Source organism: Sciurus vulgaris, assembly GCF_902686455.1.
Source record: "Sciurus vulgaris genome assembly, chromosome: 10".
NCBI lineage: Eukaryota > Metazoa > Chordata > Mammalia > Rodentia > Sciuridae > Sciurus > Sciurus vulgaris.
In genome coordinates, this window is record NC_136470.1 from 113640694 (window position 1) to 113663424 (window position 22731).

Sequence of the window (22731 nt, forward strand, 5' to 3'; positions counted from 1 at the left end):
AGATCCTCAAGGTGCATCAGTCAGGGGCACAGCTGCAGAGCTGTACCCGTATGACTGGGGTTTTGCCTCTGACTTTGGGAAGCTGATTATTCGGCCCATTGCATCCATCTGGATTCTGGACATTTTGAAGTAGAAAATAGAAATTAAGAGTATTTTAGAAAGATCTCAGATATTATATTTAAACAGATATGGAATTTTCCTGCAGAGTGACCCAGGTGACCATGGATAAGTCACTTAGCTCTCTGGGTTTCTGTTTACTTCTCTATTAAAGGGGAATAATTACAGTATTTATCTTATACCCTACTGAGACTTATATGTTATACTAGAACATATAACTGTGTTTACTGCTTATCAAAGAGCAAGAGCCCTCAAGTGGGTTCAGTCTTTACTTTATGAGACTTTTGGCAATACCTAAATTTTTGATTGTCATAATTTAGGGGAGATGTCACTGGTAGAAGATGCTGCTTACCATCTTACAGTGCACAGGATAGCTCATCACAAAAAAAAATTATCTAGCACAAAATGTCAGTGATGAGTTGGAGAAAATCTGCCTTACAGTAATCTGGTCATCTGGAAGCACTAAAAATGGTAGCTCTTAACCTATAATTATTGAGATTCAAGATGGGGCACTAGAGGGAAGTTGTATTCCTTGTTGCCTCATGAGTTGGGATTCAAGCAGAGGAAATACTCTTTGAGAGACAGTCATTGCTGCCACAGAACCCCATTTGTCCCTTGTGATTCCTGTCCTCTGCCAGCATATCACCTAGCTTTTGAGTGCAAATCACTTGCTGACTGCTGCCTATCATCTGCCATTTGCCCTTTGCCCACCTCTTGCCTGCCCATCACTGACTTTCACCTACCCATTGCCCACTGCCTGATGTCCACCCACCAGTTGTCCACCATTAGCCTGCAGAGCACCATCAGACTGCCTCCTGCTGCCCACTATTGCCTGGAAGTCCATTGTCACAGTACCCCCAGGTTTGGTTACATGTGGCTGCTGCCATTTGTGACACCAGACAGGGTCTGCAGGTTTACTGCTGCCACTGCTGTCATCTCAGGGCACACAGACTAGGACCTGGAGATATATTGGGGTACCTACAGATCTGCTTGTACCTGAGGTCTTTCTACTCAGTGTGGTAGTGGCTGCCATCTGGCTGCCTCTTTGCAGGGTCACTCCTTTGTGTAAGCACATACGTGGTGGTCTCTCTGTAAGTTGAAAGGGCATTGAGATCTTGGGACTGCAGCAAGACAGGGCCTGGGGAAGCTGAAGCCCAGGTCCATCAGATTGTAGCTGGATTTGTGGGACCAGTCTGAGTCTGGCAAGCCTGTGGAAAACTGGAGACTAGGGGAAGTTCCCTGGGGTGGGGGAGAGCATAGGTTGAAGGAACTGGAGAAAACTGGGTTCTCTCCAGTTCAATGAGTCCTGAAGTGTACAGGGAGAGAAGGGACCCACTACAATGGGTGGGAAGATTGGAAGAGGGTGTGAGGGCATTTTGCTATTGGTTCACCCACCCAACAGGTCTGACGCCCAGTGAACTGTAGACAACACCAAACTTCAGATGATCCCACATATTGGTGAAGAAGGGAAGCTGAGAAAAAATTTTAATTATTTTTTTTATTTTTACAGACTGCATTTTGATTCATTGTACAGAAAATTTTTGAAAATCAATGGAAGCAATCATTCAATTTTCCACAGAGACTTTTCTTTTTTTTTCTTTTTTCTTTTTCTTTTCTTTTTTTTTCCCTCTGTCTCACACCTCTACCATCTTTGAATCCATATTTTTCATGTGTCAACTTATTAAGGAATGGGGTGTCTAAATAGTATACTACAGTTTTGTTGTGTATTCTTACACCTTTACTTCTTTAAAAAAAAAATCTGTATATATTTTTTTCTCTTACCTATCTGTCTCCCTGAATTCTTTTTCTCACTTCTCTCATACTAATAGCCAACCTTATTAATTCCTCCCTTGCTCTTGCTATAAATTTTAACTTCTATATTCTCTCCTCCCTCATAAACATCACACCTTACACTACTTCTGTTCCCTCATTTGAAATGGCAAACCCTCTTAGCAAACTTACTGTTTATATTGTAGACAATAATTGATCATTTCATTTCTGTTTATTGTGACAAAATTGTAAATGCCTTAATAGCCATATGGTTTAAGGTGATATATTGTTTGCATTGGATGCTGTCAATATTGGTTTCCCCCTTAAAGATGAGGTACTGGACGCCTTCAGGAACACTATGAGACTATAGGATAGAATCTGTACTGCTCCAGATTCATACCACTAGATGAGAAGAAACACAAACAACTTGAAAAAATAAGGGAAGAAAGTGCCTCAAACAAACCAAGATGTTCCAATAATAGAATCCATAGACAACACAATAGAAAAACGTCAGAGAGGGAGTTTAGAAAATACATAGTTAGATTGATCTTCAAAATGAAGGATGGTATCAGAGAGAAAATATAGAAAGTGAAAGATCAGTTCAATAAAGAGGTAGAGATTATAAAAAGGAATCAAGCAGAAATCCTTGAAATGAAGGAAATTATAAACCAAATTAAAAATGTAATGTAAAGTATCACCAACAGACTAGACCACTTGGAAAACAGAACCTCAGACAATGAAGACAAAATATATACTCTTGAAAATAAAGTTGACCACATGAAGAGATGGTAAGAAACCATGAACAGAACTTCCAAGAAATATCAGAAAACATGAAAAGACCAAATTTAAGATTTATCAGAATAGATGAAGCTGTGGAGATATAAACCAAAGGAATGCACAATCTTTTTAATGACATAATATCAGAAAACTTCCCAAAAACTAAAGAATGAAATGGAAAATCAACTACAAGATGCTTCCTGGACCCCAAATGTACAAAATTACAGCAGACCCAATCCAAGGTACATTATAATGAGAATGAATAACTTACAGAATAAGGATAGATTTTTAAAGGCTGAGAGAGAAAAAAATCAAATTAGGTAGGGGGAAACCAATTTGGATTTCAGCTGATTTCTCGACCCAGACCCTCAATGTCAGCAGGTCCTGGAATAGCATATATCAAACTCTGGAAGAAAATGAATGCCAATCAATAATTTTATATACAGCAAAATTAAGCTTCAGATTTGAAGATGAAATAAAACCTTCCATGATAAAAAAAAATGTAAAAAAATTTACAACTAGAAATCCTGAACTACAGAACATTCTCAGCAAAATATTCCATGAGGAGAAAATGAAAACAAAAACAAAAATAATGAAAACCAGAAAAGAGAGGAACTACACTATAGAAAAGGTCAATCAAAGGAGAAACCAATTCAAGTTAATAACTAAAAATAAACCAAAATGACTGGGAATATAAGTCATATCTTGATAATAACCCTGAATGTTAATGGTATAAACTCATCAATCAAAAGACATAGATGGACAGATTGGATTAAAAAAAATCCAACAATGTTGAATCTTCAAAAGTCTCATCTCCTAGGAAAAGACATTCACAGATTGAAAGTAAAAGGATGGGAAAAAAACATATCACTCACAAGGACTGAATAAACAAGCAAGCAAGGGTTTCCATCCTCATATCAGATAAAGTGGACTTCAAGCCAAAGTTAGTCAGAAGGAACAAAAAAGGACATTTCATACGGCTTAAGGGAAACATACATCAAGATGTAATAATTGTAAATATGTTTGCCCCAAATAGTGGAGCATCTATGTACATCAAACAAACCCATCTCAATTTCAAGAACTGAATAGACCAAAACACAATAATACTAGGTGACTTTAACATACATCTTTCACTATTGGATAGAGCTTCCAAACAAAAACTAAACAAAGAAACTAGACCTAAATAATACATTCAATGATTTAGACTCAACGGACATATATAGAGTATTTCATCCATCATTGAATGAATACACTTTTTTCTCAGCAGCCCATGGATTCTTCTAGAAAATAGACCATGTTATGCCACAAAACAACTGTCACCTAACACAAAAAAATAAAAATACTACTCTACATTTTATCAGATCATAACAGATTGAATCTAGAAATCAACAATAGAATAAAAAATAGAAGCTACTCCAACAACTGGAGACAAAATGGCATGCTATTGAATGGTGAATGGATAAAAGAGGAAATTAAAAAATACTTAGAGGTAAATGAGAACACTGATGCAGTATATCAAAATCTCTGGGACACTATGAAGGCAATGCTAAAAGAAAAGTTTATTGCATTGAGTTCATACATTAAAAGAATAAAAAGTCAACAAATAAATAATCTAACATTACATCTCAAAGCCCTAGAAAAAGAAGATCAAATCATCATCAAAACAGCAGAAGACAGGAAATAATTAAAATCAGAGCTGAAATCAATGATATTGAAATAAAAGAAACAATTGAAAAAATTGATAAAACAAAAAATTGTTTTTCTGAAAAAATAAATAAAATTGATAAGCCCTTAGCCACACTAACAAAGAGAGAGAGAAAACTCAAATTACTAAAGTTTGCGATGAAAAGGAAATGTCATGACAGACACTACTGAAATAGAGAAGATAATTAGAAAGTATTTTAAAAATTTATACTCAAATAAAATAGAAAATATTGAAGACGTTGACAAATTTCTAGAAACATATGATCCTCCCAAACTGAATCAGGAGGACATACTCAATTTAAACAGATAAGTTTCAAGCAATGAAATAGAAGATATCATCAAAAGCCTACCAACCAAGAAAAGCCCAGGACCAGATGGATTCTCAGTTGAGTTCTACTAGACCTTCAAAGAAGAATTAACACCTCAAATTGTTAACTTAACAATTGTTAATTGTTAAATTAACTCCTCAAATTGTTCCATGAAGTAGAAAGAGAAGTGACTCTTCCAAACTCATTCTATGAGGCTAGTATCATCCCGATACCAAAAGTTGACAAAAACACAACAAGCAAAGAAAACTTCAGGCCAATATCTCTGATGAATATAGATGCAAACATTCTTAATAAAATTCTGGCAAAGGCATGCAAAAACATAATAATATATTGTACCATAATCAATTGGGGTTCATTCCAGAGATGCAAGTTTGGTTCAACATATGGAAATCAGTAAATGTAATTCATCACATCAATAGACTTAAATATAGGAATCATATGGTCATCTCAATAGATGCAGAAAAAGTATGTGACAAAATATAGAACCTCTTTATGTTCTAAACACTAGAATAAATAGGGATAGTAGGAACATACCTCAACACTATAAAAGCTAGCTCTGCTAAGGCCAAGACCAACATCACTCTAAATGGAGAAAAATTGAAAGCATTCCCTCTAAAATCTGGAACAAGACAGGGATGCCCTCTTACAGCACTTCTATTCAACATTACCCTTGAAACTCTAGCCACATCAATTGGACAGATGAAAGAAATTAAAGGGATATAAATAGAAAAATAAGAACTCAAAATATCACTATATTTACAAGATCCAAAAAACAAGAAAATTTCTAGAACTCATAAATGAATTCAACAAAGTAGCAGGATATAAAATTGACACTCATAAATCTAATGCATTCCTATACATAAGTGAAGAATGCACTGCAAGAGAAATTGGGGGAACTACCCCATTCACAATAGCCTTAAAAAAAAAAAAACTTGGGATTCATCTAACAAAAGAGGTGAAAGATCTCTACAATGAGAACTACAGAACACTAAAGAAAGAAATTAAAGAAGACCTTATAAGATGGAAAGATCTCCCATGTTCTTGAATAGGCAGATTTAATATTGTCAAAATGGCTGTACTACCAAAAGTGCTATACAGATTCAATGCAATTCCAACTAAAATTCCAATGATGTTTCACATAGAAATGGAGAAAGAAATCATGAAATTCATTTGGAAAAATAAGGACCCACAATAGCCAAGGCAATCAAAGAATGAAGCAGGACACATCACAATACCAGACCTTAAACTATACTTCAGAGCAATAGTAACAAAAACAGCATGGTATTGGCACCAAAATAGACAGGCAGACCAATGGTACAGAAGATACAGAGATGAACCCACATAAATACAGCCACCTCATACTAGACAAAGGAGCCAAAAACATACAATGGAGAAAAGATAGTCTCTTTGACAAATGGTGCTGGGAAAACTGAAAATTCATGTGCAGTAAAATGAAATTAAACCTTTATCTCTCACCCTACACAAAACTCAACTCAAAATGGATCAAGGACTTAGGAATTAGACCAGAGACCCTGCACCAAATAGAAGACAAAGTAGGCTTGAATCTTCATCATATTGGCTTAGGATCAGACTTCCTTAACAAGACTTCCAAAGCACAAGAAATCCAAGCAAGAATCAATAAATAGGATAGACTCAAACTAAAAAGCTTTTTCTCAGCAAAGGATACAATCAATAATGTGAAAAGAGAGCCCACAGAATGGGAGAAAATCTTTTCCACACACAGGTCAGATAGAGCACTAATCTCTAATATTTATAAAGAACTTACAAAACTTTACACCAAAACTACAAAGAACCCAATCAATAAATGGGACAAGGAACTACGCAGAAAATTACAGAAAATATACAGATGATTAGTAAATATATGAAAAAGTGTTCAACATCTCTAGTAATTAGAGAAATGAAAATTAAAACAACTCTAAGATTTCATCTTACTCCAATTAGAATGGCTATTATCAAGAACGCAAACAATAATAGATGTTGGCGTGGATGTGGGGGAAAAGGCACACTTTGACATTGCTGGTGGTGTTGCAAATTGGTGCAGCCACTCTGGAAAGCAGTATGGAGTTTCCTCAGAAAACTTGAAATAGACCCACATTTTGACCCAATTATCCCACTCCTCAGTTTATACCCAAAGGACTTAAAAATATACTAAAATAACACAGCCACATCAATGTTTATAGCAGCTTAATTCACAATAGCTAGATTGTGGAACCAACCTAGATGCCCTTCAATAGATGAATAATAAAGAAATTGTGGTATATATACCCAATGGAATATTATTCAGTCATAAAGAAGAATATTATTTTGGCATTTTCAGATATGTGGATGGAACTGGAGAATATCATACTAAGTGAAATAAGCCAATCCCAAAAAACCAAAGACTGAATGTTTTCCCAGATAAATGGATGGTGATATATAATGGGGTTGGGGGGTGGGGGATGAGAGAAGACTGGAGGAATTTTAGATTACATAGAGGGAAATGAGAGGATGAAGGGGGTGGGGATATGAAAGATGGTAGAATGAGATAAACATCATACCCCATGTACCTGTATGATTACACAATGGTATGAATCTACATTGTGCACAACCATAGAAACATAAAATTGTACCCCATTTGTTTACAGTGAATCAAAATGCAGTCTGTAAAAATAAAAGAAGTAATTAAAAATGATTAATAGTGAAATTGACTTTTTTTTCTGATTGGATAGTTATGGATCATTTGGCAAAATTAACATAACAGTATTGGTTAAATTTTGCTAAGCAACAAATTATTCCAAAATGCAATGACTTAAAACAAAACAAAACAAAAATCTGGAAGAAACTGTGGCACATTAAGGATGGCTACAATATCTTTGGCACTCCTGTTGAGAGGTGGCATTTCTCTTCTCTCCCCTTGAAATCAGAGATGCTCTGCAAACTACTTTGATTAAATGTGGCACAAGTGATGTTATGTCAGTTTATGAAATGAGTGGCCTCTACTTCCTGCTTCTTGGAAACCCAGAGCTACCACGTAGCTTGCCTTCTTAAGAGTACCACACTGCAGATTTCAATTACAAGTGACCTGAGTGACAGTTCAGCCAGCCACCCCTGCCAAGGTACCAGCCATATAAGTGAAACCACTTGGACTCTCCAGAGCAGCCCATCCTCCATGTGAACACCACTGCTTCCATGTTGTAATTAACACCATGTGGAGAATTATCTGGTTGAGACTTGTCTCAATTCCTACTCCACAAAATTGGGAGAAAAAATGGTTACAGTTTTAAGCTCTGATGTCCTGGGAAATTTGTTTTGTATCAACACACAACCAAACAGAAGTATCAGATGTTCTTAAGTAATTTACAATGTTCTGATAAGAAAAGATCTTGTAAGTTAAAAAAAATGCAAATCCAAATTGTTGTATTTATAATGTACTAAGCTACTTCATTAAATGAAAGTATAGTGGCTTTGAATATTATTAAATTTGAGTTACAGAAATAAAAGTTCTAACTACTTGAATGACTTTTGGCAAGTCTTAAACCTCTTGAGCATTTGGATCTTTACCTATATTTGTGAATAATAATATCTAAGGTAGGAAGTTATTCTGAATGTTCAATGGGGAAATACATATGAAAGTGCCTACTCCAAGCTTTAGCACCCACTGACACTTGATAAACTTTTGTTGAATTTTAATACTTTCAGTGGTTAGGAAGGAAGAATTAGCAAGAACTTTGGGGAGTAATTCATGAAAGACATGAAACTTGCAGTAAATCATAAATTATTATAATGTTGAAATGTTTTTGGCAACAAAACAGGCAACATTTGGATTCTTCATTGCTTTAGAGTGAAATGGAGTTGACCATCGTTCTGACTGGTGAGTGGCCTCAGATGACTGTCCTATAGATCCATCTGTACATGCACTGGCAACTGTCTGAGAAATGCTTCACCTATGTACATTGGTATAAGTGAGGATAATATAGGGGAAATGGATATAGTGGTAGATGCCAGATTTCTATAATAAATGGTTGGTCAGTAGGGGAACACCTCTGATGCAAAGTCTTGTGAAATGGATTTAGCAGCTGAATCCAAGCCTGGGAAAGGAGGGAGAGCTGGGTGCCAGCTTCAGGACAGTCACTATGATGTTTAAGCAACTGAGGTTAAGGGGGTGCTTCCACCTGGGGAGTAAATGGTTGCAAGTTACCCTGAGCAGTCCTGCAGTGGAATCCCCTCTGAAAAGAGAAGGAACATTTCCTTTCCTTAATAAGAATTGTGAACCAGTGGCCTAGAACCAAGGACACACAGAATTTGTCTGAGTGGTTAGTCTGTGAGAGGTGGAGGGTAGGAAAAGAGTGGAAAGCTCATGGAGTGGTAACCCTCCCAGACAGGTTGTAGAGGGCCTGAAGTAGCAGGAAAATTGGTATCTGCAACTCATAAGGTGCTAAATGGCTAGGGACCCTTGAAAGCAACTATAATGTTACAAATTTATAAAAATAGAGCACCTGAATTAACAAAAGTTAGATCTAATTTTTTTCCTCCAGTGCTGGGGATTTAACCCAGGGGCACTTTACCACTGAACTACATCCCCAGCTCTCTCTATTTTGTATTTTGAGGCAGGGTCTCACTAAGTGACCCAGGAGGCCTCAAACTTGTGATCCTCCTGCCTCAATCTTAGGAGTTACTGGGACCACAGGCTTATGCCATTGCACCTGGCCAATTTAGATCTAAATTCTAGTCCACAGGATGATGAAAGCTGGATTCTTGATTTATAGAGAAATAAGAAAGTAACCTTGGACTGTAAATCTGTCATCCTCCAAGGACTTTTATTTGCATGGTCATAATATGTCCACAAGTAGTTTAAGAACACTTCTTCAGACTGCTCACTTTCCAACTCTGGATGCATTTTGCCTTTTGTTGCTCTGATGGGCTGTGAATCTGGGAAGGTGATGGCTCCATGGGGCCCTAGTGTCATGTAGTAGCTTGTGAAACTGTCTACTGGAGTCTTAACATTTGCATCCCCTACCTCAACATGATAAGAAGGTGGGCTTTGAGGAGGTAATTATTTCATGAAGGTAGAGGTCTCATGAATGGGAATAGAGGCCAGAGATCTACCTAGTTCTGAATCTACCCTTTGAAGATACAACAAAATAGAGGTCTTCTACCTGGAAGAAGAACTTCAGAAGATCTCAACCATGCTGGCACCCAGATCTTGGACTTCCAGACTCCAGAATTGTAATAAATTCCTCTTATTTTTAAGTCACTGACCTGTGGTACTTTGTTATAGCAGCATGAACTGTAACACAGTTAACAGAGTAACAGAGCAATACATGGTCATTTTAGAAAGAAAAATGAAAGAAAACACATATCCATTAAACCATGGCTAGGTGAAAGGGGAGCTTTGCTTCTAGTTAGACAAATTCTGGCTCAGTCTTCCAGAGCAGGCTGAGCCCAGCTGAATGCCTTGCCCTGGCTCTGTTTACAGGTTGAACCTTCAACCCTTCCTCTGATGAGTGGTGCTCATCTTCATGTGACTATAAAGAAAATTTCTCCTGAATGTTCTGTCCATTTTTATTCTTCTGGTTGAATAAGGAGCAGTGTGCTTTAAGAATAGAACCTAGGAATTTTAATAAACAAATAAGCAAAAGTATGGAATCTTAGTGCTATGATTTCACAATTTTATGACCTCAGAGTTTCAATAAAACCTGAAACTTGCTTGATTCATCTGTGAAATGAGAATGACAGACCTTTCTCATAGGTGTGTTGAAGAGATGGATGTCAAATGCTCTGCAGTATCATCTGGATGTTCTTTAGATGGATGCTTTATTCTCTATTCCCCAAGTTTGATCTGAAAAAGTTTCATTTGGAATTCAACATTTCCACAGACCTCAGAATTATGAATTACTCTTGAACTTATACTCTTCCAAAGAGTTGTGTTGAGTAGTATGGGGGCTAAGAAACTTCAATGTATTAGGGAACATAAACATATAACATGAGTATGAGTCAAGGCAGTTTTGTTTTTTGTTTTTTGTTTTTTGTAAACAAATGGGATACCTGTTGTTTCTCTGTTGAGTCAAGGCAGTTTTGACCAGTGTGGAGTTTCTCAATACGTTCTGTGGACTACCAAATTAATAGAGAAAATAAGAACTGTTTATCTATTTCCAGAATGTTCATAATCATTATGGAATTCACCTTAAAATATCCCATGAAGTAGGAAGAGCAGAGATTATTACTGTTACCCAGTTTAGAGGCACTAAGTCTGAGAGGGGTCCCATGTTCAAGATCTGCTTAATACATGAATTTGTGTTCCTGAGAACACCTACCAGAATGAGGCCCATTTCTCTGTAGCCTCCTAAATTTCACAGTAGTGGCATAGGCACAAGGTTAGAGGAAGGGGTAAATATTTTCTAAAATGATAGATATGTTCAGGGGAAACAAAAATGATTTTTATTTATGCAACCCTTTCAAAACCAATTGCCATTTTTATGCATTGAGAGTGAAAACCAAGGTTCAACAAGGCTAAGAAAACTCTACCAAGATTGCATAGCAATCAAGGAGAAAAGTTAGGATTGGAATCCAGCCCTTGTGTCTCCCTCTATGGACCTTCTCTAGGTCCAGTGTTTCTTGCCAAAAGATTTCAACTGCATATCTAAAATGACCTCCTCCTCAAATTCTACTACAATGACAGCACTCAGCAGAAATAGATTTCAGCCTCACAGCCACTGGCATCTCTCTTTGCTCTGTTAACTTAGCTCTTGTGAAGGGAAAGAAAGGCTATAATCAGTGATTTTTCTACTAGAGTGGAAATGACACCCTTAGCCATCTGTGACCAAATGATTCATATAGCGTATGGGTTCCATCATTCCTCACAGACTCATTCATCTGTGACTGGCTCTCATTTCCATCCATCCTGTTAGAATAGATTGTTATCACACAGAGCAAGTCTGTCAATCTGTTCTACATAATGAGCATCCCCTGATTGACTTCAATCAGATTCAGAAAGAAAAAAAAATTGTCTATTTCAATGTCAGATTAAAGATCTTTTATGGTAGTGGATAACAGAAGATATTTTCCACTCTAATCTCAAATTGGAAAATTCTACAGAACAATTTGAAGCCACATGGAAGCTGGAAACACTAACAGGAGAAACCCTTGCAAGGAAGCAAGTGAACGATTTTAAATTCTATCTGTTCTGGCTGAGATGACTTTTGACTGTGGCATACATAGAAGAACCATAGGGGGAAAATTTTCCTGAAAAAGATAGGACTATCCCAAGAACATTAAATATGGAAGTTATTCATTATTCCTTTTCTGCCTAAAGCCATGGAGATCTGTAACATCTCCTTCAGTGAATGGGGAAATTTTGTTTGTTTGTTTTGGTGTTTTTTTTTTTTTTTTTTTTTTTTGGTAAGTTCAAGAAAAATGAGAGTACTTACTGAGTATATAGAGTATATAGTGTTTGCAAGGTTCTGGGTTGGGGTCTTCCCCAAAGGGTAGCCTCTCAAATCCCTAATAATCATTTTCTAAGAAAGGATTTACTGTAAATTAGATAAGGGAAGTAATTTGATTAAGGTCTCATAGCTAATAAATTAAAATTTTTGTCTATACACAAACTTCCAACTCCAAGCTTATACTACAACTATGCTCTCACAGGTATTCATAGACACTTAACTATGGGAATTATGCAAAAAAGTAAAGGCAGAATCTCCTGTCCTTGGAAGTCCTTAAGTCCTGGACATGCATAGGAGTTGTTTGGGTTGATGTTATTAGTAATTAAAAACAATTAAGAACTGAAATAGTCAAAATGAAGTGTGTTTGGTTCAAGATGGATGACTTTTGGACTCAAGGACTGAATGCCCAATTTTTGCAGATGCAGTTTGAGAACTCTGTGATAAACTCTCACTGAAGGAAGTGTTCCTAGGTATGTGGAGATGGACTGAATGGTGTTGATGGAGACAGCCATTAGGGGAGGAGGCGGGACCAGACAGTGGCAGCAGGGAATGCACAATAGGAAAAAAAAGAGAAACTACCTTAAAAATGCTGGCTGAAGATTTGAGCAATGCCAAGGGAGGAGGAATTGAGAAAGCTAATACTGTACTTGGACTTCACTTATTCATTTAACAACATTCATTCAGTTTCTTCAGCACTGAATTTATGCCACTCTACAGATACCAATCAGATACCACACATACCAAAATCCTTTTCATTATTGAATTTACAAAATGTAGGTGTGCAATTGATTGCATGTAAGTATTTGATTTTCATTTTCTATTTAACTTTACATATATTTATGTACATATGTATGCTCACATAAATATAAACATGTAACTAACTGTGTGTTTTTTTGTGTGTGTATTTCAGCAGTGGGGTTGGTAGTGGTCATAGTGTAAAGATATTTCTCAACCTGCTCTTGTTATATTTTTAAGTCCTGGGTTGGCAAACCCATTAAGATATTACTGCAGGGTAAAACATGAATCAAATAGATTCAGTCATTGCTTTAATTCACATTTGGGGAACTTGAGTGGATCAGGAGTAGTCTGCCTTCAGGGATCATTCTTGTTTGTAATGTCATCCCTTCACATGGCCATTCAAGATAGCAGAGTTATCAGATACTGCTTGGTTTGGTTGATTAAAGATTAATGTGAAGTCAGATTGGAAGTTCAGGACATGGGCAGGTCTTCTGTCCTGTCATTTGTTTGATAAGAACAGCAGAGTTCAGGGTAAGAAAATGCAAATGGATTCCAATAAGAATTGATTTTTTTTTTTTTTGTCTTGAAAGACAACATACCAATGTAACACAGGAAGTTCCAAAGTTCAGGTGTCAGATATTTGTAGATTCAAGCATGATTCAGCTACCTGCTTGCTTAGCCAGATTTAGTAAACAAAATAATTTTAAGTAAATTAATTAATTAATCTTAGTATTTTAATCAATGTGGCCTGGTGGAGAAGAATAAATTGATAGGTTTATAACACATAACACAGTATCTCACACACAGAATCCAGTTAAATAATTGTGCCTATGTCTGCCTTTCTGTCATTCATCTATTATCTATCTATCATCTGTCTAAGCTAAGCGTGGGTAGTGAAGATTCTACCTGCAGTGTTTTCCAGATGATCTTGAAGCAAGAACATGTAGGTCTTTCTTTGATACATTAATTCTGATTATTGTGTCATAAAGTTTGGGAATGCTAGGTGCTTATAGATGGTGGCTAGACAAAATCATATTATTTTTGAGGATATGTTTATTTAACATTTGAAAATTGAAATAAAATTTTCATAATATGCATTATTAAAAACATCATATATTTTTACCTTAATGCAATCCACAAAAATGATAAGAATTGTATACATTTTCTACATGCATTGTTTCTTAAAAACATAATTTCCAAATATTGACTTATAGATAACTATTTAACACTGGCAAGAATTTGATCATTAAACTCAGCAAATGTTGCCTCAGAAAAGAATAATGATGTTAATTGTGATCGCAATGAAATGTATCAAAAGTTGACAAAATGGGGGTAGATCCAAGATGGTGGACTAGAGGCAGGCTGCATTCCTTGTCACTCTGTAACTCTGGTTTAAGCAGAGGATATCTATTTCTTGGTGAGGCAGTTTTTGCTGCTTATCGATCCCCTGCTGTTTACCCCATTTGTCTACTGTGATTACCTATAGTCTGCAAGCATATCGACGTCTTTTTTGAGTGCAGATTGCTCACTGTCAGGTGCCTATCATCCACCATTTGCCTGCCTCTTGCCTGCCCATCACCTGCCTTTCACCTACCCATCACCCACCACCCGAGGTTCACCTCCCGATCGTCCGACAGCTGCCAGCAGACTGACCGCAGAACACCACTGGAGCGCCAGCTGCCTGCTATTGCCTGGAAATTCACTGTGACAGTACCTGCAGGTTTGGTTACACATGGATGCTGCCATTTTGAGACAACAGCCAGGCCTCATAGGACCCCTGGCCGGACTGACTGACCCCATCTGCAGAATCCCTCAGCTCAACTGATCACTCCCTGCCTCCGGGCCTTCACATCAACTGACTGCTCCCTGCCGCCAGGACCCTAAGACCAACTGACCCCAGACCGACTCATTGCACCCGGCCTCCAGGACCCCGCAACCACAGCAAACACACCCGATCTCCAGGACCCCTGCCTGACCAAACACATCCGGGCTCCAGGACCTCCAGCCAACCACTTCTACACCCCGAGCTGCAGCCTTCATTTGCCAACACATTTGGAAGCCACAGTGGCCATCTTGGATAATCCTGGAAGCCATAGCTCTGATCTTTAGGTGGGGAAAATCCCATCCTGAGACGCCTACTGGTACATTGTCATATACCTCTCATGCATCAGGTTACTGAAGACTGGGAGGTTTGAATACTATATGACTGTTATAGTGTAGATTTTCTTACTTCTCCTTATTGAAAAATTTTAAGTTTTTATTTCTTTACTTTTTTTGGCTTTCTTTTGCTTTTGTTTACCTGTTCCCTCAGAGTCTCTTTCTCCCTTTTCTCATTCTAGCATACAATTTATTTTGTTTACACTCTCACCCTTTCTATTATCTAGAACTTCTGTATATTCTTTTCTTATCCCATTAACAGCTACATCCTACATCCCTCTGCATCCTCTTTGTCCTCCATTAGAAACTGCAGACCTTATTGCAAATCTCTTTGTTATACTGAAGATAATATTTGAACTCATTCTGTTTATTATGACAATTTTGTTATTGTCCTCATAGGGGTTATTTGGTCTAGGATTGCATAGTGTCTGAATTGGGCACTGATAATATTGATCTCCCCTTAAAGAAAAGGTTTTGGAAACCTATAGAACCACTATAAGCCTATAGGGGGAAATCTGCAGTATCCCAGATCTCCACTGCTAGAGGGGAAGATACATGAACAACATGAAAAAACAAGGGAAGAAACTGATCCAAACAAATCTAGATTCTATATTAATAGAATCCAATGACAGTGTGTTAGAAGAAATGTCAGAAAAGGACTTCAGATTATACATGATTAAGATGATTCGTGAATCAAAGGATGAGTTAAGAGAGCAAATGCAGGCAATGAATTATAATACCAATAAGCAGTTGAAAGAGCAGAAAGCAAAAGATCATTTCAAAAAAGAGATAGAGATTCTCACAAAAAAAAAAAAAAACCAAATGGAAATCTTTGAAATGAAGGAAACAATAAACCAAATAAAAAACTCAATGGAAAGATCACCAAAAGATCACCAAAAGACTAGTCCACTTGCAAGATAATGAAGACAAAATATTTAATCTTGAAAATAAAGTTGCCCAGAGAATACGGTAAGAAATCATGAACAGAATCTCCAAGAACTATGGGACACCGTGAAAAGACCAAACTTAAGAATTATTGGGTTTGAGGAAGGCACAGAGATACAAACCAAAGGAATGAACAACCTATTCAATGAAATAATATCACAAAATTTCCCAAACCTGAAGAATGAAATGGAAAATGAAATACAAGAGGCTTACAGAACATCAAATGCACAAAATCACAACAGATCCACACCAAGGCACATTATAATGAAAATGCCAAACATTCAAAATAAAGAAAGGATTTTGAAGGCCGTGAGAAAAAAGCATCAGATTACATATAGGGGGAGACCAATACGGATAGCAGCAGACTTCTCAACCCAGACTCTAAAAGCTAGAAGGGCCTGGACCAACATATTTCAAGCTCTGAAAGAACATGGTTGCCAACCAAGAATCCTATATCCAGCAAAACTAACCTTCAGATTTGAAGATGAAATAAAATCCTTCCATGATAAACAAAAGTTAAAAGAATTTACAAATAGAAAGCCTGCACTACAGAATGTTCTCAACAAAATATTCCATGAGGAGGAAATGAAAAACAACAATGGAGGTCAGCAAAGGGAGGAACTACCTTAGAGAAAAACCACTCAAAGGAGAAACCAAGCCAACTTAAAAAGCAAAAATAAGGCAAATGACTGGGAATACAAATCATTTCTCAATAATAACCCTGAACGTTAATGGCCTAAACTCATCAATCAAAAGAATGGATTAAAAAGAAAGACCCAAAAATATGCTGCCTGCAAGAGACTCATCTCATAGAAAAAGACATCCACAGACTAAAGGTGAAAGGATGGGAAAAAACCTACCACGCACATGGACCCAGTAAAAAAGCGGGGGTTTCCATCCTTATATAAAGTGGACTTCAAGCCAAATATGTAAGAAGGGATAAAGAAGGACATTTCATACTGCTTAAGGGAACCATAAATCAGGAAGACATAACAATAGTAAACATTTATGCCTCAAACGATGGTGCATCCCTGTACATCAAACAAATCCTTCTCAATTTCAGGAATCAAATAGACCACAACACAATAATTCTGGGCGACTTTAATGCACCGCTGTCACCACTTGATAGATCTTCCAAACAAAATTCAACCAAAGAAACCATAGAACTCAATAACGCAATCAATAACCTAGACTTAATAGACATATATAGACTATTCCATCCATCAACAAGCGGATACACTTTCTTCTCAGCAGCACACGGAACCTTCTCGAAAATAGACCATATGTTATGCCACAAAGCAGCCCTTAGGAAATGCAAAAAAATAGAGATACTGCCTTGTGTTCTATCAGATCATAATGGACTGAGAGTAGAAATCAATGACAAAGTAAAAAAAGGAAATTACTCCAACACTTGGAGACTAAATAATATGCTATTGAATGAAACATGGATAACAAAAAACATCAGGGAGGAGATTAAAAAATTCTTAGAGGTCAATTATTAGATACAACATATCAAAATCTCTGGGACACTATGAAAGCGGTACTAAGAGGAAAATTCATTGCATGGAGCCCATTCCAGAAAAGAATGAAAAGTCAACAATTAAATGACCTAACATTACAGCTCAAAGCCCTATAAAAAGATGAACAGAATAACAGCAAAAGTAGTAGAAGACAGGAAATCATTAAAATCAGAGATGAAATCAATGAAATTGAAACAAAAGAAACTATTCAAAAAATTGACAAAACAAAAAGATGGTTCTTTGAGAAAGTAAGCAAAATAGATAAACCCTTAGCCACACTAACAAAGAGGAGAGAAAAGACACAAATTACTAAAATACATGATGCAAAAGGAAATATCACAACAGACACCACTGACATACAGAACATAATGAGAAGCTACTTTGAAAATCTGTATTCCAACAAAATAGAAAGTACCAAAGACATTGACAAATTTCTAGAGACATATGCTCCTCCCAAACTGAACCAGGAGGACATCCATGATTTAAACAGATCAATATCAAGCAATGAAATAGAAGAAGCCATTAAAAATCTACCATCCAAGAAAAGCCCAGGACCAGACGGATTCTCAGCCGAGTTCTACAAGACCTTCAAAGAAGAACTCATTCCAATACTTCTCAAGGTATTCCAGGAAATAGAAAAGGAGGTACCCTACCGAACTCATTCTATGAAGCTAATATCACCCTCATACCCAAACCAGGAAAAGACACATCAAGGAAAGAAAATTTTAGGCTAATATCCTTGATAAATATAGATGCTAAGATCCTTAACAAAATATTGGCAAACCGTATCCAAAAACATATTAAGAAAATTGTGCACCACGATCAAGTGGAGTTCATTCCTGGAATGCAAGGATGGTTTAACATCCGTAAATCAATCAATGTAATCCATCATGTCAATAGACTTAAGGATAAGAATCATATGGTTATTTTAATTGACACAGAAAAAGCATTTGACAATATACAACACCCCTTCATGCTGAAAACACTAGAAAAAATAGGGATAGTAGGAACATACCTGAACATTGTAAAGGCTATTTATGCTAAGCCCATAGCCAACATCATTCTTAATGGAGAAAAACTGAAACCATTCCCTTTAAAAACAGGAACAAAACAGGGATGTCCTCTTTCACCACTTCTATTCGACACTGTCCTCGAAACTCTAGCCAGAGCAATTAGGCAGACTAAAGAAATTAAAGGGATATTAATAGGAAACGAGGAACTTAAGCTGTCACTATTTGCGGATGACATGATTCTATATTTAGAGGATCCAAAAACCTCCTCCAGAAAACTTCTAGACCTCATCAATGAATTCAGCAAAATAGCAGGCTATAAAATCAACATGCATAAATCTACAGCATTTTTATATGCAAGCGATGAAACATCTGAAGGGAAATGAGGAAAACAACTCCATTTGCAATAGCCTCAAAAAAAAAAAATACTTGGGTATCAATCTAACCAAAGAAGTAAAAGATCTCTACAATGAAAACTGCAAAACACTGAAGAAAGAAATTAAGGAAGACCTTAGAAGATGGAAAGATCTCCCATGTTCTTGGATAGGCAGAATTAATATTGTCAAAATGGCCATACTACCAAAAGTGCTATACAGATTCAATGCAATTCCAATTAAAATCCCAATGACGTACCTCACAGAAATAGAGCAAGCAATCATGAAATTCATCTGGAAGAATAAGAAACCCAGAATAGCTAAAGCAATCCTTAGCAGGAAGAATGAAACAGGGGGTATCGCGATACCAGAACTTCAACTATACTACAAAGCAATAGTAACAAAAACTGCATGGTATTGGCACCAAAATAGACAGGTAGATCAATGGCACAGAATAGAGGACACGGTCACAAACCCAAATAAATACAATTTTCTAATACTAGACAAAGGTGCCAAAAATATGCAATGGAGAAAAGATAGCCTGTTCAACAAATGGTGCTGGGAAAACTGGAAATCCATATGCAACAGAATGAAACTAAACCCCTATCTCTCACTCTACACAAAAATCAACTCACAGTGGATCAAGGACCTTGAAATCAGACCAGAGACCCTGCATCTTATAGAAGACAAAGTAGGTCCCAATCTTCAACTTGTTGGCTTAGGATCAGACTTCCTTAACAGGACTCCCATAGCACAAGAAATAAAAGCAAGAATCAATAACTGGGACAGATTCAAACTAAAAAGATTTCTCTCAGCAAAGGAAACTATCAGCAATGTGAAGAAAGAGCCTACAGAGTGGGAGAATATCTTTGCCACTCATACTTCAGATAGAGCACTAATTTCCAGAATATCTAAAGAACTCAAAAAATTCTACATGAAGAATACAAATAACCCAATCAACAAATGGTCTAAGGAAATGAACAGACACTTCACTGAAGAAGATCTACAAGCAATCAACAGATATATGAAAAAATGTTCAACATCTCTAGTAATAAGAGAAATGCAAATCAAAACTACACTAAAATTCCATCTCACCCCAATTAGAATGGTGATTATCAAGAACACAAGCAACAATAGGTGTTGGAGAGGATGTGGGGAAAAAGGTACACTCATACATTGCTGGTGGGGTTGCAAATTAGTGCAGCCACTCTGGAAGGCAGTGTGGAGATTCCTTAGAAAACTTGCATTTCACCCAGCTATCCCACTCCTCAGACTATACCCAAAGGACTTAAAATCAGCACACTACAGAGATACAGCCACATCAATGTTCATAGCTGCTTAATTCACAACAGCCAGACTATGGAACCAACCTCGATGCCCTTCAATTGATGAATGGATAAAGAAATTGTGGTATATATATACAATGGAATATTACGCAGCTATAAAGAATAATAAAATTATGGCATTTGCAGGCAAATGGATGAAATTGGAGAATATCATGTTAAGTGAGATACGCCAATCTCAAAAATCCAAATAGGAATGATCTCACTGATAGGCGGATGATGTCTCTTAATGGGGGGTGGGAGTGGAACAAGAATGGAGGAAGGAGGGACTGTATAGAGGGAAAAGAGAGGTGGGAGGGGTGGGGGGGAAGGAAAAAAATAATGGAATGAATCAAACATCATTAGTCTATGTAAATTTATGAATATGCAAATGGTATGCTGTTACTCCATGTACAAACAGAAACAACATGTATCCCATTTGTTTACAATAAATATAAATTTAAAAAAAAGAAATTAAAGGAAACCTTAGAAGATGGAAAGATCTTCCATGTTCTTGGATAGGCAGAATTAATATTGTCAAAATGGCCATACTACCAAAAGTGCTATACAGATTCAATGCAATTCCAATTAAAATCCCAATGATGTACCTTACAGAAATAGAGCAAGCAATTATGAAATTCATTTGGAAGAATAAGAAACCCAGAATAGCTAAAGCAATCCTCAGTAGAAAGAGTGAAGCAGGGAGTATCGCAATACCAGATCTTCAACTCTACTACAAAGCAATAGTAACAAAAACGGCATGGTATTGGTACCAAAATAGACAGGTAGATCAATGGTACAGAATAGAGGACATGGATACAAACCCAAATAAATACAATTTTCTCATACTAGACAAAGGTGCCAAAAATATGCAAGGGAGAAAAGATAGCCTGTTCAACAAATGGTGCTGGGAAAACTAGAATTCCATATGCAACAGAATGAAACTAAACCCCTATCTCTCACCCTGCACAAAGCTCAACTCAAAATGGACCATGGACCTGGGAATCAGACTAGAGACCCTGCATCTTATAGAAGAAAAAGTAGGTCCAAATCTTCAACATGTCAGCTTAGGATCAGACTTCCTTAACAGGACTCCCATGGCACAAGAAATAAAAGCAAGAATCAACAACTGGGATAGATTCAAACCAAAAAGTTTCTCTCAGCAAAGAAAACTATCAGCAATGCAAAGAGAGAGCCTACAGAGTGGAAGAACATCTTTGCCACTCATACTTCAGATAGAGCACTAATTTCCAGAATATGTAAAGAACTCAAAAAACTCTACACCAAGAATACAAATAACCCAATCAACAAATGGGCTAAGGCAATGAACAGACACTTCACAGAAGAAGATGTACAAGCAATCAACAGATATATGAAATAATGTTCAACACCTCTAGTAATAAGAGAAATGCAAATCAAAACTACCCTAAGATTCCATCTCATCCCAACTACAATGGCGATTATCAAGAATACAAACAACAATAGGTGTTGGTGAGGATGTGTAGAAAAAGGTACACTCATACATTGCTGGTGGGACTGCAAATTAGTGCAGCCACTCTGAAAAGCAGTATGGAGATCCCTTAGAAAACTTGGAATGCACCCACCATTTGACCCAGCTATCTCACTCCTTGGCCTATACCCAAAGGACTTAAAATCAGCATACTACAAAGATACAGCCACATCAATGTTCATAGCTGCTCAATTCACAATAGCCAGATAAACCTAGATGCCCTTCAATTGATGAATGGATAAAGAAACTGTGGTATATATATACAATGGAATATTACTCAGCTATAAAGAATAATAAAATTATGGCATTTGCAGGCAAATGGATGCAGTAGGAGAATATCATGCTAAGTAAGATAAGCCAATCTCTAAGACCAAAGGACGAATGATCTCGCTGATAAGCTGAAGATGACACATAATGGGCGATGGAAGGGGGGCAAGAATGGATGAAGGAGGGACTGTATAGAGGGAAAAGAGGGGTGGGAGGGGTGGGGGAAAGGAAATAATAACAGAATGAATCAAACACCATTACCCTATGTAAATGTATGATTACACAAATTGTATGCCATTACTCCATGTACAAACAGAATCAACATATATCCCAGTTGTTTACAATAAAAATAAATTTTAAAATATTCAAGGGGTTGGGATTATGGCTCAGTGGTAGAGCTCTCACCTAGCTTGTGTCAGACACTGGGTTCTATTCTCAGCACCACACATAAATACATAAAAACAAAGGTCCATCAACAACAACAAAAAATACTGAAAAAAAATTAGAGCACTTGCTTAGCATGTGTGAGGCCCTGGATTTGATCCTCAGCACCACATAATAAATAAATAAGCAAATAAATAAATAAATACAGGTATTGTGTCCATCTACAAAAAAAAGGTTTTTTAAAAAACATTCAAGATGTTCATTTGCTCTGAAGCTGTAGAGGAAAGAGTTTAGTTAGTATAGTTTTTAAAAATTACTGAATGAAATCAGATTGGCAGACTGAAAGATCAATACTCAATGATATT